Source organism: Heterodontus francisci, chromosome 30 (assembly GCF_036365525.1).
Source record: "Heterodontus francisci isolate sHetFra1 chromosome 30, sHetFra1.hap1, whole genome shotgun sequence".
NCBI classification, from domain to species: Eukaryota; Metazoa; Chordata; class Chondrichthyes; order Heterodontiformes; family Heterodontidae; genus Heterodontus; species Heterodontus francisci.
The window spans coordinates 48,262,453-48,282,709 of record NC_090400.1 but is presented as its reverse complement, the minus strand read 5'-3'; the positions used below and the strand labels follow the sequence as shown (position 1 = coordinate 48,282,709).

Sequence of the window (20,257 nt, the reverse complement as noted above, 5' to 3'; positions counted from 1 at the left end):
CCTCTCCTGCAGTTGCTGGCTCTTGCTGTGATAGAGCTCTGTGGGTGCCATGTCTTTTTTTTTATTTCCAAAATATACTTTATTCATAAAAATCTGTAAAAATTACATTGCCAAACAGTTTCCAAACAGCACCAAAAAATACAAACATTGCAAGGGAGATCAGTTTCCTTCAATACTGTCATGAGTTTCTTCCCAACCCTTCCGTTTCACAATTGTCATGTCAATTACAATTTTACATTTACAGCAATTCAGAATATTAACGATACAGTTCGAGGGGTTTCCCATGGATCCAGCCCCTCAGTCCAGCTTGGTGGCGGAACCTTACACTGTGGTCTTTCCCCATTGAGCCTTTGCTGCGGCTGCCCCAAGCTTTAGTGCGTCCCTCAGCACGTAGTCCTGGACCTTGGAATGTGCCAGTCTGCAACATTCAGTGGTGGACAACTCTTTGCGCTGGAAGACCAGCAAGTTTCGGGCAGACCAAAGGGCGTCTTTCACCGAATTGAGAGTCCTCCAGCAGCAGTTGATGTTTGTCTCGGTGTGCGTCCCTGGGAACAGCCCGTAGAGCACAGACTCCTGTGTTACAGAGCTGCTTGGGATGAACCTTGACAAAAACCACTGCATCTCTTTCCACACCTGCTTTGCGAAGGCACATTCCAGGAGGAGGTGGGCGACCGTCTCTTCCCCACCACAGCCAACGCGGGGGCACTGTGCGGAGGGGGCGAGACTTCGGGTGTGCATGAAGGATCTGACGGGGAGGGCCCTTCTCACCACCAGCCAAGCTACGTCTTGGTGCTTGTTTGAAAGTTCTGGTGATGAGGCATTCCGCCAAATGACCATGTCAGATGCCCTCTCGTACCTTGCCTCAAGTCAACACTCCCCATCTGTGAGCTTGAAAAAGCAAGCACTCTAACACCCCATACCTTCAAAGCAGGGGCCACTAAATACCAAATGTAGAGAGAACACTAGCAGATTTCTCCTCCTTTCCCCAACTGCAGCCCAGCAGCCACTTGCAATACCCAACTGCAACCTTGGCTGGGATCAATTAAATCAGCATAGTCCAGGGATTGAACCTGAGATCTTCTGGTGCTGTTGCTCAACTTTAGCTTCTAAATGAGTTCTGTTAACAGGCCTCCTCTATGGAAGGATCCATTTTAGGTGGCAGCATTTGAGAAGCAAACTTGGAGTGATAACAGGTAGGGGAGGAGGGTTCCCATTGGATTGCCCACTCTATGGAGGAATCAATGTTTACAGTCTCTGATTGACACTGATATTGCTGGTTTAATTACTTCTAGGCTGGGTAATATCCAGATCTGCGCTCCACAGATAAACCCCATTTTCGAACCCCTGGATCACCATACATTGACTTGGACCATCGACACCTACTATTAAAAATACTGTCAATAAAACCTAAAGCTCTGCTTGTATTCACCAAACACCATTGAATTCCCCCAGTTCAACCTTAGCCTCTACAACATCACCTGAATTCTCTAGTTTTCACTAACAACTTTCTCAAGTCCAGTCTCAGGTGAATATCTCCCAATACACTGGGCATGAGATTTCCATATCTCACACCATGACAACATAAAGAAATAACTTGAATTAATATAGCACCATGCTCAACCTCCGGATGTACCAAAGCACTTTTCAGCCAAGTAGGTACTTTTGAAGTGGAGTCACTGTTGTAATGTGGGAAACGTGGCAGCTAATTTGCACATAGCAATGTGATAATGACCAAATAATTTGTCTTAGTGTTGTTGGCTTGTAAACATATGGTCTACTTTGTGTAATTGACTGGTTAGTCTTAAATAGAATGGATTGTTCTGTCCTGACCCTAAAAAAAAATTAGGATCTTTCTGGTTGGATGAACCACGATTAGCTTAATTAACCATCCTCATCAGCGATCTTATCCATGAAAATCTATATTGTAGGCCACTGACTTAGAACTATATGAAGCTGCTAAACTGATATTCTAATGTGCCGTGAGTTTTTTTCCTTTCCAATATGTGTTTTAGGTTTCTATTCCCTTTTCGAAAGAAGTCTACATAATGTGTATTTGGTTAAAGGCAATTAGTTATAGTTTTTAAATAGGGTTCACAGCAAGCTATTGTCTCTTCACTGGTGAGTGTGTAATTCCAGTGCACACAGGGCTTACAGAGGTGAGAGCTACAATAAAATCAGCTTTATTACATAAGCTAAGCATACCATTTTATTTTATACCAGCTGTTTAGAATAGTTGCCTATTGAATGGAAAAGGAATAACACTTGCAAACAAAGATCACTTCTCAAAATAGGATGAACCCAACTCATGGTCGTTCTTATGATAGATACTACAGTATATAGTGCTCTTCATTCCATTGTACCTTGTACATTGTTAGTGGAAGTACAGTCCTGGAATGGAAAATTTGGGGAGGCATAATTTCCTCCATAATCTTGCCCGAAATCAGGATCACAGGAGAAATGTTGGAAAATGAGGTAGTGAGTTTCCACGAGCATGCAGGGAAGTGACAACATTGATACAGGAAAATTGTTCACTCCCATGAACTGTCCAAATGCAAGTTTAAAAATGGGGAAGTTAGGATAAAGAGGCTGAAACCTTTTTACTCACTACAAATGCGTTTAAGAGATGGGTGTATACACGCATAAAGAGAAAATATTGAGGGATATAGTTGGTGGAGAAAGGAAGGAGGTTTAATGGCCTTTTCCTATTTCCAGAAATTCTTATGAAAACTTTTCAACATTTACTTTCAAAAACTTTATTTTGTTCTTCGTATCTAAACCTGTCCATTTTATTTCCATTCCATTAGCTGAGTGAATTAAATTGCTGACTAAGTTAGTGTGTAACTGTACTCAGAGGTACATGGTAATAAGCAGGAAACAAAACAGATGCAGACAGTAAACACCCCTTAAAGAATCTTGTCAATCCATAACCTATTATGGCTCATCCCTGCGTGAAGGGTGGCGCAATTTATTCGTTATATTGCTGTAAAGTATCTCAGCTAAGCTTGTAATTGTTTACAATGGGATTCTGCCTGAGGGCAGATTACAGACTTGACACAGTACAAGAGACAGAAATGGATACGATGTAAAGCAAAGTAAGAACACACCCACTGACATTTCTAATTGCTTAACTCGCTGCAGCTGTCACCTGGTAATAAAGGCTAATGTTTTGTTTTAAAAGATTATAATGAAGCTAGATGCCAGGCCCCTGCCAACACGAGACCAAACTGCACAAGAGTGCTAGCTTCCAAGTGAACAAAGCCTGTCGACCATTCATTCTGACCTTGTGTACACTCCTACCTCTGTCATGGTGTATGTGCACACGTGAATAGTTTCAGCAACTGAAGTGATTGTGTTAGCCGAGCAGAAGTTCAATTCATAGCACGGATGCTCTGTCAGTGCAGAGTTGAGTTGATGTACCCTTTAGAGACGAGGCTGAGAGGATCTGGCGCATCAGCACAGAGTTGAGCTGCTGATATCGCCTTCAGAGAATGGTGCTCAGAATGAATTGTCTCATTCTAAGCATGAGAATGAGCTTGCATTTCTGTGCTGTCTTTCTTAGGATGGCCCAATGACTTACTTTTCAAGTGTCATCACGGTCGTGTAGTAGGAAAATGTGGCAGTTTGCAGACAGCAAGATCTAAGGGAAATATGGGTGGGAATAGCTGACATCTTTTAATCTTCCATGGATATGAAGGCGGTACCAGAGGACTGTCAAAGAAGGGTTGTGAATGTTACCCCTTCTTCACAAAAGGGGAAAGGGATAAGGCGTATAGCTGCAGGCCTGTCAGCCTAAAGTCGATAGTGGGGAAACAGATACCATAATCTGGAAGAAAATTAATTTTCAAGTGTACAGACTTGGCATAGTACAAGAGACAGAAATGGAGAAACAGGGTTCATTAATGACAGCCAACATGGATTTGTTAAATGTAAGTCATGTTTGACAAACTTCATTGAATTCTTTGATAAAATAATGGATTAGGTTGATGAGGGGGTGCAGTTGATGTCAGGTGGACGGACTTCCAAAAGACATTTGAGGAAACGCCACATGATAGATTTGGAAGCATGGAGATGAAGTTCGTTAAGAGAGTGAAAACAGAGAGGTCCTATATTCCACCTCATGCTCCAATCCGTACCACATTGAGCTCCCCAGCTCCCAGTGTTCTACTCCCTGCCTAATTGATCAATCCAGTACTCTTCCTTCCTGCTTGACTCATCCTCTCCTCAACCCATCTCCATCAATTGTTCCGCTCTCTCATTCTATGCCATCTTCCTTGTCTGACCGCTGTGTATCCTACTGCTGTGCGATCTGGCCTTCTGTTTTGCTCCCCAATCCCAGGGCCAAATCCAATCTACCAAATCTCCCTGTGGTAGTGCTCAAGTGGTTGATTTTCACTCAGAACTAAGGGACAGATTTTTCTCTTTTCGTACTTGAGCGTAGAGGATCACCAGAACAGTGCACAGAAAACAAAGTTGAACAAAGGAAGATCACATGCCAATAATAGTATCTCCCCCCACAATTTCCTGTCCAACTAACTTAATTGGTGGGCAAACAGGCAGGATCTATTAATGTCGGGCAATCGCTTGCACCTGATTTTCCTCAGTGTGATTTGCTAAGGTGATTTTTTTAAGCCCAAGCACTCTTTTGGGCCTCCTTTAAGCCCAAGCACTACACAAAGATAATCTGCCCTCATGTATTTCCAAACTGCTACAAAACCTTTCAATTTGAAGTCTAAGATAACATACAAGCTGCAACTGTAAACTTTAAGGAGTGCAATAAGCTATGTTTGAAAATATAGCATTTAGAATGTGCTGAATTGACTAGAGTTAGTGCTGAACAATCACAAAGAATTATGGGTGAGGAAGGCCATTTGGCCTATCTTAGTTCATCCATCTATCCATGTGTTGGTCATTCTTTGTGTGAAGAATGATCCTGATATCAGATCTAAATTTATCTTAATAATTTGCGGTACGGTGGCGCAGTGGTTAGCACCGCAGCCTCACAGCTCCAGCGACCCAGGTTCAATTCTGGGTACTGCCTGTGTGGAGTTTGCATGTTCTCCCTGTGACCGCGTGGGTTTTCGCCAGGTGTTCCGGTTTCCTCCCACAGCCAAAGACTTGCAGGTTGATAGGTAAATTGGCCAATATAAATTGCCCCTAGTGTAGGTAGGTGGTAGGGGAAGGTGGGGATGTGAGAGGGTAATGGGATTAATGTAGGATTAGTATAAATGGGTGGTTGATGGTTGGCACAGACTTGGTGGGCCAAAGGGCCTGTTTCAGTGCTGTATCTCTAAATAAATAAATAATTTGAACCTCTTATCCTACATACGCAATTTAATTTACAAAATTATTCCTGATTTACCTGTTCCATTCCTTAGCTATCTTATAAAGTTTGTCATGGCTCATTTGGTAGCACTCTCACCTCTGACTCAACACCCACTTCAGAAACCTGAGCACATCATCCAGGCTAACATTCCAGTGCAATACCTGATAGAGTGCTGCACTGCCAGAGGTGCTGTCTTTCAGATGAGACATTAAAACTGAGGCCCCATCTGCCCTCTCAGGTGGACGTAAAAGATCCCATGGCATTATTTGAAGAACAGAGTTATCCCAAGTCTCCTGGCCAACATTTATCCGAAAACCAGCAACACTAAAACAAATGATCTGACCTTGCTGTGACCTCATTGTGGGAGCTTGCTGTGTGCAAATTGGCTGCTGTGGTTCCTACAACAGTGACTTCACTTCAAAAATACTTCATTGGCTGTAAAACACTGTGGTACATCCTGAGGTCACAAAAGACACTATAAAAATGCAAATCTTACTTATATATCCTCATTCGATCATCACACAGGTACCTCCTGTCCATGGTGATGAGTCTAGGATTAGGCAGCTTTTCCTTACATTAGGGATCAGCTTCATGGATCATCTCTGTACCGTCTTCAGCATTTCAATATCTCCTTGTTTCTCCGTGACCAGAGCTAGACGCAGTTCTCAAGGTGCATCTGACCAGAGCACTCTACAATTTACCCACAATCCCCTCTGATTTGTTCCTGCTGCTTTAAGCTATGCAACTCATTTGACTTTTAATTCATTAGTATTAATTTAGATTCCCCTCCACCACATTGAGGGCTGAATTTTATATTCCCGCCACCAAGATCAGCAATGGACGAAAACAATGGCGGTCTGCCCGTGCGGGCTGCACTTCGCGGAGCCACTGCAATATTAAGCACAGCGGCTCATTTAAATAGCTGGGGCGGGCCGTGTCCCCCCCACCCCACGATGATGTGGAGGGGTGGGCTGTCCGGCAGGCACAGATGCCATTTTTAAAGGGCTTCAAGCCCTACCAATCAATAAAAAAATTTAAAGAAACAGGTTAATAAAAATAATTAAATACATTTAATTTGCCCCTCCCCCAATCCTCCAAAAACCATAGAACTAATTACTTGCCCTCTCTCCCCCAAAACACGTACCTTGTGTACCTGACCTTCGCCCCCCCCCCTCCAAGTACATAAACATTACACTATGACCCTTCCCACCATCTCCTACACCAATGATAATAGTTTGACCCCGTTCCCCCTCCTGCACTGAGAAACTTACACTTCCCCCCGCCCCCCCCATCAATGTTATGCTTCGGTTCCCTGGACGGGGATCTGAAGGCATGGGAGTGCCGGCCACTGGCGCGAGTATCGGACCGGGACAGACAGCGGTAAGGTGAAGGTAATTCATTCTGTGATTTAAATTATTTACATATGTTAATGGCAGTCCCGTCGCTGAGTGGTGGTGGGGGGAGGGGGGCAGCCGCCACGAGGCCCTGCTGCCACCGGCAATATCGGGCCAGGCCCTCACGGTGTCAGGTGGCGGCCCGCTCCCGGAAGCATTTTTCTGGCCTCCTCCACCATGGCCCCCGATATTGGGAAGTCTGTAAAATTCAGCCCTAAACATCAGAAACACATCCCAGGCCCACAGTACCTGTGAGCAGCACCACAATTTATGTAGATAATATATATATTTATTTCAAAATTATATTACATCCAGTGTGTGTATGGCAAGGCAACGATAGTGACAATACAACTATCTGTGGACTAGGCAGTCCCATCCACCAAGATGGACAAGATGTAGAGAAAGTGAGAACAAAGGCAGTTAAGCTACAAGAAAAACAAGGTTAAAAATGCTACCCTGGAGACATATCATTAAAGACAGCTCTACTACTGTGCAACTTTCCCTTCTGAAAGTTATAGTGAGAAATATATTTAAAACAGACAATAGACTTTGAAGAAATTTAGTCCTGAAATACCTGCTTTTGCTAATGTTAATGAGGTTGTGGAATCTGTGGACAAATCAGGAACAGACTTAATTTGTTCATTTTTGGAGCATGTGGACCATGATTAACAAACATGAAAAGCAAGTGAGTAATAGGAATTCTTTTTCTATTTTTATGCTTGTTTAAAATCAATAATTAAGAAGATGCGCAGTCTTCTTACTGCTGCACAGACAAATCAAAGAGTATTTTACTGCAGGCCAGACTTGGGTTTACCAAGCTATATGACAGGGAAGATTATAAATTGTCACCGTGGTAACAGGTCTTTTTTGGGCTTGAAAAATGGTTTATGAATAGCACGCTTTACTTAAAGTACTAGGTTTATTTGCCCTCCTCGGTTCTGATCTTCCTCAGTTAGAATTTCAGCTCTTTTCCTTCAAGGGTGTAGTTATCAGCTCTACCACTTGGGCATGGTCTTGAAGCTATGCAACCAAGCAGTTTCCCTTGCTGAAATTGTTTTGGCAGTGGGCTAATTTTTGCATTCTTTCAACGATCGCCTTACTTTAGGAAGGATGTGAAGGCATTAGAGAGGATGTGGAAAGATTCATGAGACTGGTTCCAGGAAGGAGGAACTTCAGTTATGTGGATAGGTTGGAGAAACTGGTAAAGGCTGGCTCGGGTCTACAAAAAAAAACCCGACTCGAGCCCGACAGAACCACATCTGACCTGAGCCCGACCCAGCCCGAGTCCTTCCATTTTTTCCCGCGCCCGACCCGACCCGACTCGACCATCAGTTAACTTACCTTCCGTTTTTCACTTTGTTCCTGATCTGCACAAGCTTAAAATAATTGTACAAAACCACCTTTCTAAGTCCAAAAATTAAATTAACATTGGAGCCACTTACCTGTGATAGAGCGTGTCTGACCCGGCCCGACCCGAGCCTGAATGCCGGACCCAGAAGTGCAACCCGACCCGACACATGTCGTCGGGTCCCGTCAGGTTCGGGTCGGGTAGCAGGCCTTTCGAAACTGGAGCTGCTCTCCTTAGAGAAGAAAAGATTAAGCAAGATTTGATAGAGGTGTTCAAAATCATGAGGGTCTGGACAGAGAAGATAGGGAGAAAACGGTTCCAGTTGGTGGAAGGGTCGAGAACCAGAGGTCACTGGCAAAAGAACCAACAGCGAAATGAGGAAAAGCTTTTTTTACACAGCGGGTGGTTGAAGATCTGGTTGCCTATCTGCCTGCTCGGGTGGATGTAAAAGATCCCATGGCACTATTTTGAAGGGGAGATATCCCCAGTGTCCTGGCCGCTATTTATCCCTCAAATAACATCATACAAAAACAGATTATCTGGTCATTATCACATTGCTGTTTGTGGGACAAATTGGCTGCTATGTTTCCTACATTACGACTACACTTCAAAAGTATTTCATTGACTAAAGCACTTTGAGACATCCAGTGATCGTGTAAAGTGCTCCATACATGTAAGTCTTTCTTTTCTTTTACTTGTAAACCAATGAAACTAGTAAATGGTTCAGTATAGTTTTTTTAAAGTGATTTTCAGCAAAATAAAACAGGATTACTCATAGAAGGTGCTTTTTTTTGCGATAAACCCATTCTCAGCTGTATTAATAAAACTGCACCAGCGTATCACTCTAAAATACATCAAGGAATATTTCAGAATGCAAGAAAAAAAATTACATTTAATCATGCTCCTCAAATGCAAGGGTTCATGGAGATTTTACATTTGTGGTTCTGCAAATGACCTTGAGCGGAAACTTGAATCACAACACGCTTCGGAAAAACAGTACAATTTCAAGCTCAGTTTGCACCCAGGTTGCCATTGCACCCAAAGCAGAAACCTGACCCCAGCTGATTTAAGACCATTGGCAAAAGCAGCAGTGGGGAAACGAGGAGAATTTCTTTTATGGAGGTGAGTTGTTATGATCTGGAATGCACTGTCTGAAAGGGCGGTTGAGGCAGATTCGATAGTAACTTTGAAAAGGACATTGGATATATGCTTTAAAAAGGTGGAATCTGCAGGGCTATGGGGAAAGAGCAGGGGAGTGGGACTACTTGGATAGCTCTTTCAAAGAGCTTGCACAGGCCGATGGGCTCAATGGTATTCTCCTGTGCTGTATATATCTAATAAAGAACAGAGCGGAACATTGGATCTGAGAGTCTCAAAGCCTCCGAGAACACGTGAGCAGAGACAGAGAAATACAAATGCTGTTGCTCTGTCGTTTATCATTAAGGGCTAAATAGATGAAATACTGGTTAATAATTCCAGGGAGACCCTTAACTGCCAGCTGGTCCCCAGTACTCAGTTTGCCTCTGCTTGGGCCTGTGTGAAAATCAGTGGCAGGAGGTGAATGCGTGATATTAAAATGCACAGGCAGAGCTGCAGTCACATTCCCTACTGGCAGCTCTCATTGCCATGCACTCGAGGTGTGAGGTCTAATAGCATGTTTTACACAAGATTAATTGGGGCTAAATGAATGAGCAGAAAAATGATTGATTCAATGAGAAAATCCTCCAAACAGCACAGGTTTAGACATCATGGCAGTGGCTGTTTTTTTTTTGTTGAATAATGTAGGAAGATGTGGTATGGGTCTCATCCCAGTTTCTGAAAGAAATGCTTAGTAACAGTTGTAGGATTGAGGACAGTGACGACTTGTATACTGTTGGCCACCAACCTTCAATTATATAGAACTTAGTGTCCCTCGGGGAACTGTTTATGCAGGAGATGGCTTTAAGGGAAGAATAATTTCCTCACGTCTTTGGAGTAAATAATACATCAAAATGGCAGATCAGAGATGAAATTATCATTTGAAATGTTCCAAAGTACAGACAAAGGCGATTAATAACATTATGCCTGTCAGCATGGGTGTTGCTCTGATTGATAGCTTAGGCAAGCTGAACAATATTACAGTTTTTGTAAATTAATGTACACATCTGGGGTCAATTTATTTCAAGCGCCATGTTGTAAATTACTAAACCGAGTAAAACAATGAAATCTTATATTCTTCTCCATCACTGCTTAACTGAGTCTTTCATGAATAACTTAAGGGTAAAATAAATTTCTGAAATGAATATTACAGTGCTTTTGAGTTTCATTTTATACATTTTCTTTGTTTTTTTTGACTGCACAAGAACTTGACAAGGTCACTGTAATGGCTATGGGTCTACTCGTGGTGTGGTAGCTGTTCTCAGGTCCGGTCTCTGCTTGGACTATTGTTTTTTCAGTACAGATGAGATGGAGACAAAACAATGGCTACGGAGGGGGAGGAGAGAAAGAACTCTGAGTATGATAATCAGTTTGACCAACCTAAACTGTTACAATGAAACGTGATATTAAAGGTGGCAGCGGCTTCATTTTATGAGAATTTAATCAATGCAATTTCAACAACCTTGAAAGTTGCACCCTCGAAACACACCAACAAACAGTCTTGTTGGCAATCTGGCAACACAAAGACATCTGTTACTATCTTCATGTTACAAAGTCAACTGCGTTACTTTTTAATTTTACTCTCGAGATATAGTTTTGCCTTTAGAAGGTGGTTGAGCTTCTCCATGAACTTCTGCAGTCCTTATGTTGCCATGATGGTGTTAGGTAGGAAATTCCAGGGCTCTAAAGTTGCAGCTGTGAGGAAATATTGGATAGGCTAGGGTTGTTTGTCTTAGAACACAGGAGGCTGAGGGGTGACTTAATTGAGGTGTACAAAATTATGAGGGGCCTATTTGGAGTAGACAGGAAGGACCTGTTTCCCCTTGCGGAGAGGTCAATTCCCGGGGGCACAGATTTAAGGTGATTGGTAGAAGGATTAGAGGGGACATGAGGAAAAACCTTTTCACCCAGAGGGTGATGGGTGCCTGGAATTTGCTGCCAGGAATGGTGGTGGAGGCAGAAACCCTCAATTCTTTGAAAAAGTACCTGGACATGCACCTGAAATGCTGTAACCGGCAAGGCTACGGACCAGGTGCTGGAAGGTGGAATTAGATTGGGCAGCTAGATTTTTTGGCCAGCACGGACACGACGGGCTGAATGGCCTCCTTTTGTGTCGTAATTTTTCTATGGTTCTATTTCCAAAATCTGGAGCCAGTGATGACAATGGTATTTGTCCAAATCAAGATGATGTTTGGAGAGTTACTCAGTTCTGGTAGAGTTCATAGGGCTTGGAGGCAGTGCTGACGTAAGTTTGCACTTCATTTGGCTGAAGTGCACACTGCAAACACAGTGTGCTGATAGTGGAGGGTTGGATATGGAGACCAGTGGCAGGGATGGCAATCAAGCTGTCGTGGATGGTGTTGAAATTCTCGAGCATTGTTACAGCTGCTCCCATTCAAGCAAGGAGTGAATATTACATCCTGACTTCTGACTTGAGCCTTGTAGATAATGGATAGGTTTTCAGGGGTTCGATGGTGAGCCGTCTATGGCAACTACCCAGTCTCTGTCCTGTTGATGTGGCTGATCCTGTTAACCTTTTGGTCAATGGTGACTGCCAGGATGTTGATGTTGGGGACTGTTGAATGTCAGGAGAAGGTAGTTGGGCCCTTTTCTTGGTGTGGTTAGGAATTAAGAATGAATGCATTATAATGGTTTGAAGATTCTCAGATGACTGCGACAATGTTTTATTATGACACAAGGTACAAATTTGGAATTTGAGAATAAGAAGGTAAGGTAGGTGGAATTATTTTCATCCAAAGGATAATAGATTTGTAAAAATAAGTTACCCAGGACACCAGTATAGATGGGTTCGTGAGGCTTAACCTTTCTTTTTGGATCTGAAGGATGAGTAGAGAGTAAGAGAAGAGATGGAAAGGAGCATGATGTAGAATGGAGAAGGTGTGTGTGGGGAGGGGGGGAGGGGCGTGGGAAAGGATTGGTGACGGGGTGTGGTGCGTTGCCCTTTTGCGTATATAGGGAGGCTTCTTTTGCAGTGGGGTCTCTTTCTGTATGTCTGGGGATTTTTTGCATTTGTTATTTGTGGACTCTTGCATTTTCTGTGTACGGGCCTCGCATTTTTATGTAATCATATGCAGCATCTCCAGCTCCAAACAGCTGTAGTCCCTTGCTTGCATTTTGCCTGCTTGGCTCATTATTCTTCTCAACATCAACTGAACAACACAGAAGGGTTAAGAGTTGCAAAACAAGTTATGAAACATGTTGGCACAAACTGAAATGTAATTTTGAATTACAGTTTCTGTGACTCAAGGGCTTGCGATCCGCCAAGAAAAGTCACATTCCCAGTAACGTACGTTAGTGCCAAGTTGCTGATTCTGATTTGGAATGCATCTCTTAATGAAGCTAAGGACAATCTTTTCTGAACCAGCAGGCCCTCAACATTCTATACGGAGCAAATCAGTAAGGAATAAATCTAAACACACATAGAATTGAATGTCTGGGCTTTGCGTTCTAGATGTTCAAGGGTTGTGGGCCACAGTTTAAAGGTCCCTGTTATAAAAGATATTTATTCCATTTCATTCTTTGGATGAGTTGACCACGTCAAACTATGGACTTGCCCCACCCATCTACTGTACTCTAAAGATCCCAACATTCATTCATCTCATTGCTATTGTGGGATCTTGTGCCCAAAATGGCTGCCTCTCTTGCTTATATAGCATCAGTCACTACACTTCAGAATAATTCGTTGCTTGTGACGCACTTTGAGATGTTTCTCAGATGTGGTACGCTGATATGTAAATACAATTCTTTTAACTGTCTTTAATATTTTTGGTTACTTAATTCTTTTTCTTTACGCATTTTCTGTATCTTTGATTCATTTGTATCTAGTTCAATTGCCCGAGATCGTACTTGGCTACAAAGAATGTATAAAGAAAACATGAAATAAAAATAAGTGACATTTTGGCTTTTTGGCTGACTTCCTTTAACCTGTCTTCCCCATGAATGACCTAAAGTTCTTCCATCCGAGTATTATGCTATTAAGTGGGATTGTAACCAGAGTCAGTTTCCAGCATCCCACAGTATATGAAAGGAAACTCACAAGCGCAACAGTAGATTGTAGCAATTCAGATGTCAACAGCCTTCTGCTGTAATATTTTTAAGTCCAACTTCATTTTTCAACCATGTGTTCATTCAGACAGTTAAAACTAGAAGTTACGTTTAATACATCGGCATTTGATGATTTTGCTGTTATTTTAATGAATACGTTAACTGGGTGGACACTGTTAAATTAGCAGAGTTCTTCCTGGAACAGTGCATTTTGTTCTTTCCGTAGGTTTTTTTTTTGCCCCTGTGAAACTCTGCATGGGAAATCTGAAACATGCCATCCATGGATTTTATTGGTGGAAATTGAGATTCCCAGATCTAGCCAAACCCCTGCCAAAATCTAGTGTGGTGGCGCAAGAAAGTGTACAATGTAGCTTATTCCCTTAGTGACTTCCTGCGGAACAGAATGATCACATGATATTCCAAAGATATTTTTTCAGTCTGCCGCAAATACTGTTTTGTACAATTATCTTTCACTGCATGATGTGGCACCAGATGGTGTGCAGGATTAGAGTTTATAGCACAACGCCAGTTTTCCTTCACAATGAGGTAGGAAACCAGTCCACCAGATAAATTAAAGATGTCGCTTTACAGGACATATGGGAGTCCTGAATTCTCAAACGTTCAGGCAGCTCTTTACGAGTTTCTGGCAAGCTTTTCTGATTACCTGAGAGGACTGAATTTTCCGTGCTATGGAATTCATTGCTCCACTGCCCCTTTACCCACACAAATCCAGAAGCAGTTCTCAGCAGCATTAAGCCTTTCTCCTCTTGCTGCCTTCCCATTAGGTGCTATCACAAGCGCCACGTGTGGGGGCAGGTTGCCAGGGGGGAGTGGAGAAGAGAGCCATAAATGTGAGCCTATATCCTGCTGGCCAGCTGTTGCCATCTACTCAATTGGATTTTAAAAATAATATTATTCATGCTGTGTACTGAACAATGGGTTTATATTCCAAAAGACAACAGCCAAATCAGCTCTTGGTATGCACTCGCATACTGTGGGTTGGTCGAGACATTGTGCACACAACAATAACTTGCATTTATGTAGCATCCTTAATGTAGTCAAATGACCCAAGGCACTTCACAGGAGCATTCTCAAACAAAATTTGACACCGAGCCAATATTAGGAGGGGTGACCAAGAACTTGGTCAAAGAGGTAGGTTTTAAGGACGAGAAAGAGGTAGAGAGACCGATAGATTAGGGAGGGAATTCCAGAGCTTGGGGCTGAGGCAACTGAAGGCAAAAAAAATACAATAGTGCAGTGAAGACGTTCTGGGATGCGCAAGAGGCCAGAATTGGAGGAGTGCAGAGATCTCGGAGGGTAGTAGAACTGTAGGGCTGGGGGAGCTGGCACAAAACTGGGCATCCATGTGGCGCTGTGGGCCATCAGCGGCAGCAGAAATATATTCCACCACAATCTGTCACCTCATGGCCCAGCGGATCCCTTATTCTATCAAGCCGGGGACCAACTCTGGTTCAATGAAGAGTGTCTAAAAGCATGCCAGGAGCAGCAGCAGGCATACCCAAAAGGAGGTACTAACCTACTGAAGCTACAACATAGGACTACATGCATGCTGCACAGTGGAAGCAGCATCCTGTAGACAGATCAGATCAAAGCAATGCAGTCCTGTCACATCCAGTCGTGAATGGTGCTGGACAATTAAATTACTAACAGGAGGAGGAGGCTCCATGAACATCTCCATCATCAGTGATGGGGAGCCCAGTACGTCAGAGCAAAAGACAAATCTGAAGCATTCGCAACTATCTTCAGCCAGAAGTGCTGAGTGGATGATCCATCTCGGCTTCATTCTGAGGTCCTGACCATCACAGACGCCAGTCTTCAGCTAATTCAATTCACTCCACGTGATATCAAGAAATGGCTCAGTGCACTGAATACAGCAAAGGCTTTGGGCTGCTGCAACATCCCAACTCTAATGCTGAAGACTTGTGCTCCAGAACAAGCCAGGCCCTTAGCCAAGCTGTTCTAGTACAGCTACAACACTGGCACCTGCCCCACAATGTGGAAAATTGCCCAGATAGGTCCTGTCCACAAAAAGCACGACAAGTCCAATCAGGCTAATTACTGCCCCTTCAATCCACTCTCAATCATCAGCAAAGTGATGGAAGGTGTAATCGGCTGTGCTATCAAGTGACACTTACTCACCAATAACCAGTTCACTGATGCTCAGTTTGGGTTCTGCCAGGGCCACTCACCTCCTGACCTCATTGCAGCCTTGGTCCAAATGTGGACAAAAGAGCTGAATTCCAGAGATGAGGTGAGAGCATTTGACTGACTGTGTTATCAAAGTTCCCTAGTAAAACTGATGTCAATGGGAATCAGGGGAAAGATTCTCCACTGGCTGGAGACATAGCTCGCACAAAGGAAGATGGTTGTGGTTGTTAGAGGGCAATCATCTCAGTCCCAGAACACTGCTACCGGAGTTCTTCGGGCAAACTTCAGCTGCTTCATCAATGACCTTCCCTCCTTCCTAAGGTCAGAAGTGGGGATGTTCACTAATGATTGCACAGCGTTCAGTACCATTCGAGACTTCTCAGATAATGAAGCAGCCCATGTCCATATGCAGCAAGACCTGGACAACATTCAAGCTTGGGCTGATAAGTGGCAAGTTACATTTGTGCCACACATGTGCCAGGCAATGACCATCACTAACAAGAGAGAATTTTGCCATCTCCCCTTGACATTCAATGGCATTACCATCACTGAATCCCCCAATATCAACATCCTGGTGTTTACCATTGACCAGAAACTGAACTGAACCAGCCCTATAAATACTGTGGCTACAAGAGCAGGTCAGAGGCTGGGAATTCTGTGGCAAGTAACTCACCTCTTGACTCTCCAAAGCTTGTCCACCATCTACAAGGCACAAGTCAGGAGTGTGATGGAATACTCTCCACTTACTGGATAAGTGCAGCTCCAACAACATCCAGAACAAAGCAATCCACTTGACTGGCACCCCATCCACCACCTTAAACATTCACTCCCTCCACCACCAGCACAAAGTGGCAGCAGTGTGTACCATCTACAAGAGGCACTTAAGCAACTCTCAAAGGCTTCTTCAACAGCACCGCCCAAACCCGCAACCTCTACCACCTAGAATAACAAGGGCATCAGGTGCACGGGGATACCACCAGCTGCAAATTTCCCTCCTAGTCACACACCATCCTGACTTGGAAAGATATTGCCATTCCTTCATCGTTGCTGGACTCCCTACTTAACAGCACTGTGGGTGTACCCACTCAACATGGACTGCAGTAGTTCAAAAAGGCAACTCATTACTACCTTATCAAGGGCAATTAGAGATGGGCAATAAATGTTGGCCTTGCCAGTGATGCCACATCCCAAGAAGAAAATAAAAAAAGATATGGAGGAGTGAGGCCATTGGGGATTTGAAAGCAAAGATGATCAAACACGATAGTGAGTAAAAGAAAATTTGCTTCAACACCCCATTACCCCATGAGAGACAGCTTGGGAATATTGAAATAATAGATGGGTATTTTTCAATAATGGTTAATCTACATCGCTTCACAATACAGCAAGGCTTAGTGCTGTGCCGTTAACTTTCAAATAACCACAGCATGTCTTGAAAAGGCTTTGTTTCAGTAGGTGCCACCTGCTGAAGAATACATGCAGAGTGTAATGCAAAACTTGACTTAATTGTTACCACATAAGTCAACATGATAAAAATGGGAAATGTGAACCAAACAAGTGAGAGGTTTCACTGAAAGGACTTTACATGTGAATTATTCACTTAATAGTTGATCTGTCAGTCAAACAACTTGCAGAGACAGATATGTTCATGTATTCAGGTGATGCCTTGACAGCTTTAAAGGAAACTTGGTGCAGAATTTAACAGCTAGTGGCAGTTTAAAAAAAAATTGATAGGATCTGGAGGAGTCATAATACCAATGCTGAGAATAAGATGGATATGTACAACAGTATTATTGTTCATACACAGGCTAGCAGATGGTTGGGGGCGTGAAAAGCTTGTAGTACACCACGGCTTCAGACGATTACATCATAAGCATAGATAAGAGGCTGAGGCTCACAGTGCAGGACTTCACCAAGGTTGAGAAGGGCAGGAGAGGAGACCAAGCAGATCCATAATTGAATAAGAGGGTGACAAGCTGTTTCAGAAGTCTGTAGATTGTTGGAGGAAGGGAAGACTAAAGAGAAGTCAGCAGCTCCACTGCTGAAGCACCAGAAAAAAAAAAGACTTGAGGCCTGATTTTAATCCACATTGCCTGGCATGAGCAGGGCAGGCATGTGTTTAAAAGAATCCTGGCACACTCACACCCCTCCCTCATTTAGAACTGCCAAGATTCCACCAGCGTAGAGGCCACTGGTAGGGAGAGGCCTAATTAAAATGTGAAAGTTGCTCGCTGATGACATCATCGGTGTTGAAACATGATTTTAATTTGCCTTGATGTCATTCCCGCCAGCTTCAGATCCCAAATATTAAATGGAGGCCCAGGAGTTAAAATGGACTGGGATGCAGAGCGATTAATCCATGGGGACTCTTGCTCCTAACCTACACCAAATATGCCCCTGGTTCTAATCATGGCTTTCGAGTAATTGAAATGAGCTGTGATCTCAACATGGTGTGGATGCAGGAAGGAGGTGGAATGGTGTAGTATGGTGTATTTGCAGTTTAGAGGTAGGTTTGGCCAAGGAATATCCCTAATAGCAACGATCAAACACAGAGAGAGACATAAAATATAGGTGAGAAGAGGATAATAATTACCCTATCATTCACCTTTTCTCACTCACCTTATTGTTTAAGTCCATAGACAGAACCCACTCTGCAAATTTCATTTTCCCTTCTGCCTTGACTCTCATCCTTGGGTTTAAATCCCTCCATAGCCTCGTTCTTGGCCCCTCCTTAGGCCGAATTTTAAAGGGCCTCTGATGTTGGGCTCCATGGCGGGGGTGGGGTATGGGTGCGGGGGGTGGGGGGTGGGTGCAGCTGGAAGATTGTTCTGGCAGCGGCCCACCACGGAACCCGACGCTGGGAGGGCAGGGCCCGATCTTCCCGGCGGTGGTGAGGCTCCATGGCGGCACCCCCCCACTCCAACCCCCGCTGCTAGGCGATGGGACCTGGATTAACTAATGGTAATTAATTAAATGCATACATTTGAAAACACTTACCTGCGATCTCACAGTCGGGCCGCAATCTGCTGAGTGGCGGCCACTCCTGCGCCTTCGCTTTTCTGTCTGGGGAAAGCAGGAGCCGCAGTGGTGGGGAAGGGGGGAACATGAGATTTTTAGTGCCGGGGTGGGGGAGGGGGGAGGTGCTGGGATAGGGGCGATAGAATAGCTATTGCCAGCCTGGAGAACACACCCCCTCCACGTGATTTTGGGGGGAGGCCAACTGGGGTATTTAAATGAGCTGCTGCGTGGGAGATCACAGTGGAATGGCGGCCCCTTATCTCTGTAGCTACTTCCAGCTCTGCAAACACCCTCCTCTCCTCCCACCCCCACCCAAGAAACATTTTTCCTTTGACTCCAACCTTTTGTGCAGCAACCTCCTTCGTGGCTGTGCTTTCTGCCGCTCAAACCCCACTCTCTGGAATTGCCTCCCTAAACTCCTCCATCTCCCTCTCCTCCTTTAAGATCTGCATGAAAAGCCACCTCTTTGACCAAGATTTTGGTCGCCCCTTCTAATATTTCCTTCTTTGGTTTGGCATTTAATATTTCTTGATAATTTAGCGCTTTGCTCTGTGTTAAAGGTTCAATGTAAATGGAGGCTTTTGTTGTTTAAGTGCAAAATCCTGATCCAGGAATTATCTATTACCCTCATTATTCCAATTCATGTGCTCAGTACAACAAATATAATTAAATACTTCACTGGTCAATGTCACTTCCATGCAGCAGCATGCTTTGCAAAATTAATCACCTTGGTGCAAAAATATGTTTTTGTTGATCTTGTTTGGCTGCGGAGCAATGATTAAATAGACCACTCTGTAAAGATTTACAAACTGGCTGTTTATGTCTGCACTTTACAGGACCCTGAACCAAGATTAAACTTGACTCAAGTACATAATATTTCTTGTGTTTGTGAGAATCTGACTCTAGCAGGGAAATTGAGTCGTTTCGACAATAAATTGCTGAAAGTTATTATTTCTTCACTTTCCCACGCCTCTCACATGACAACTCAACCTCCCGATTGTGTGTGAGGAGATAACAATGTGGGCCTGAATCTTTGTTAATGGTCTATAATTACCCACAAAGAAGTGTCTGACACTATCCCATGTTGACCTGCCTTACAAATATCTTACCCTTCCTGTGAGCAAGATCTCTGCTTGGTACAAGGGCTGAATTTTCACCACGGAGGTGGGAAACAGGAGCTGGGTTTGTTTTTAGGTCAGAAATCCGTTGCTGTGGGGAAACTGATTAAAGTTAAGATTTTCAAGTGGGTAAACCCTTAATTGTCATGGAGATGGGTTTCCTGTCCAATTAAGGATGGTGGGTGGGTTCTCGAGATCTTCCAGCTAAGTAACAAGAAGCTGTCCTTTATTTTTATTTATTTATTTAGAGATACAGCACTGAAACAGGCCCTTCGGCCCACCGAGTCTGTGCCGACCAACAACCACCCATTTATACTAACCCTGCAGTAATCCCATATTCCCTACCACCTACCTACACTAGGGGCAATTTGCAATGGCCAATTTACCTATCACCTGTAAGTCTTTGGCTGTGGGAGGGAACCGGAGCACCCGGCGAAAACCCACGTGGTCACAGAGAGAACTTGCAAACTCCGCAGAGGCAGTACCCAGAATTGAGCCTGGGTCCCTGGAGCTGTGAGGCTGTAGCGCTAACCACTGCGCCACTGTGCTGCCCATCACTGTGCTTGTCCTCTCAGCCACTTTTTAAAAAATTCGATAAAAACACAGAAAAAGCAGCCAGGCCACAATATGGGGGCAGGGGTAACCCCTCTACAGGGTGGTCTTTGGCTGCACCGCCACCCAAGCAGGC

The 20,257-nt window shown here is 43.9% G+C and overlaps 1 protein-coding gene across 1 annotated transcript in view; it reads right to left on the bottom strand.

The window, feature by feature from the left end:
* The window catches only part of LOC137346751 (LHFPL tetraspan subfamily member 7 protein), a 312,700-nt gene that overhangs the window by 187,037 nt on the left and 105,406 nt on the right, over positions 1–20,257 (bottom strand). The gene's annotated exons all lie outside the window — the stretch shown is intronic.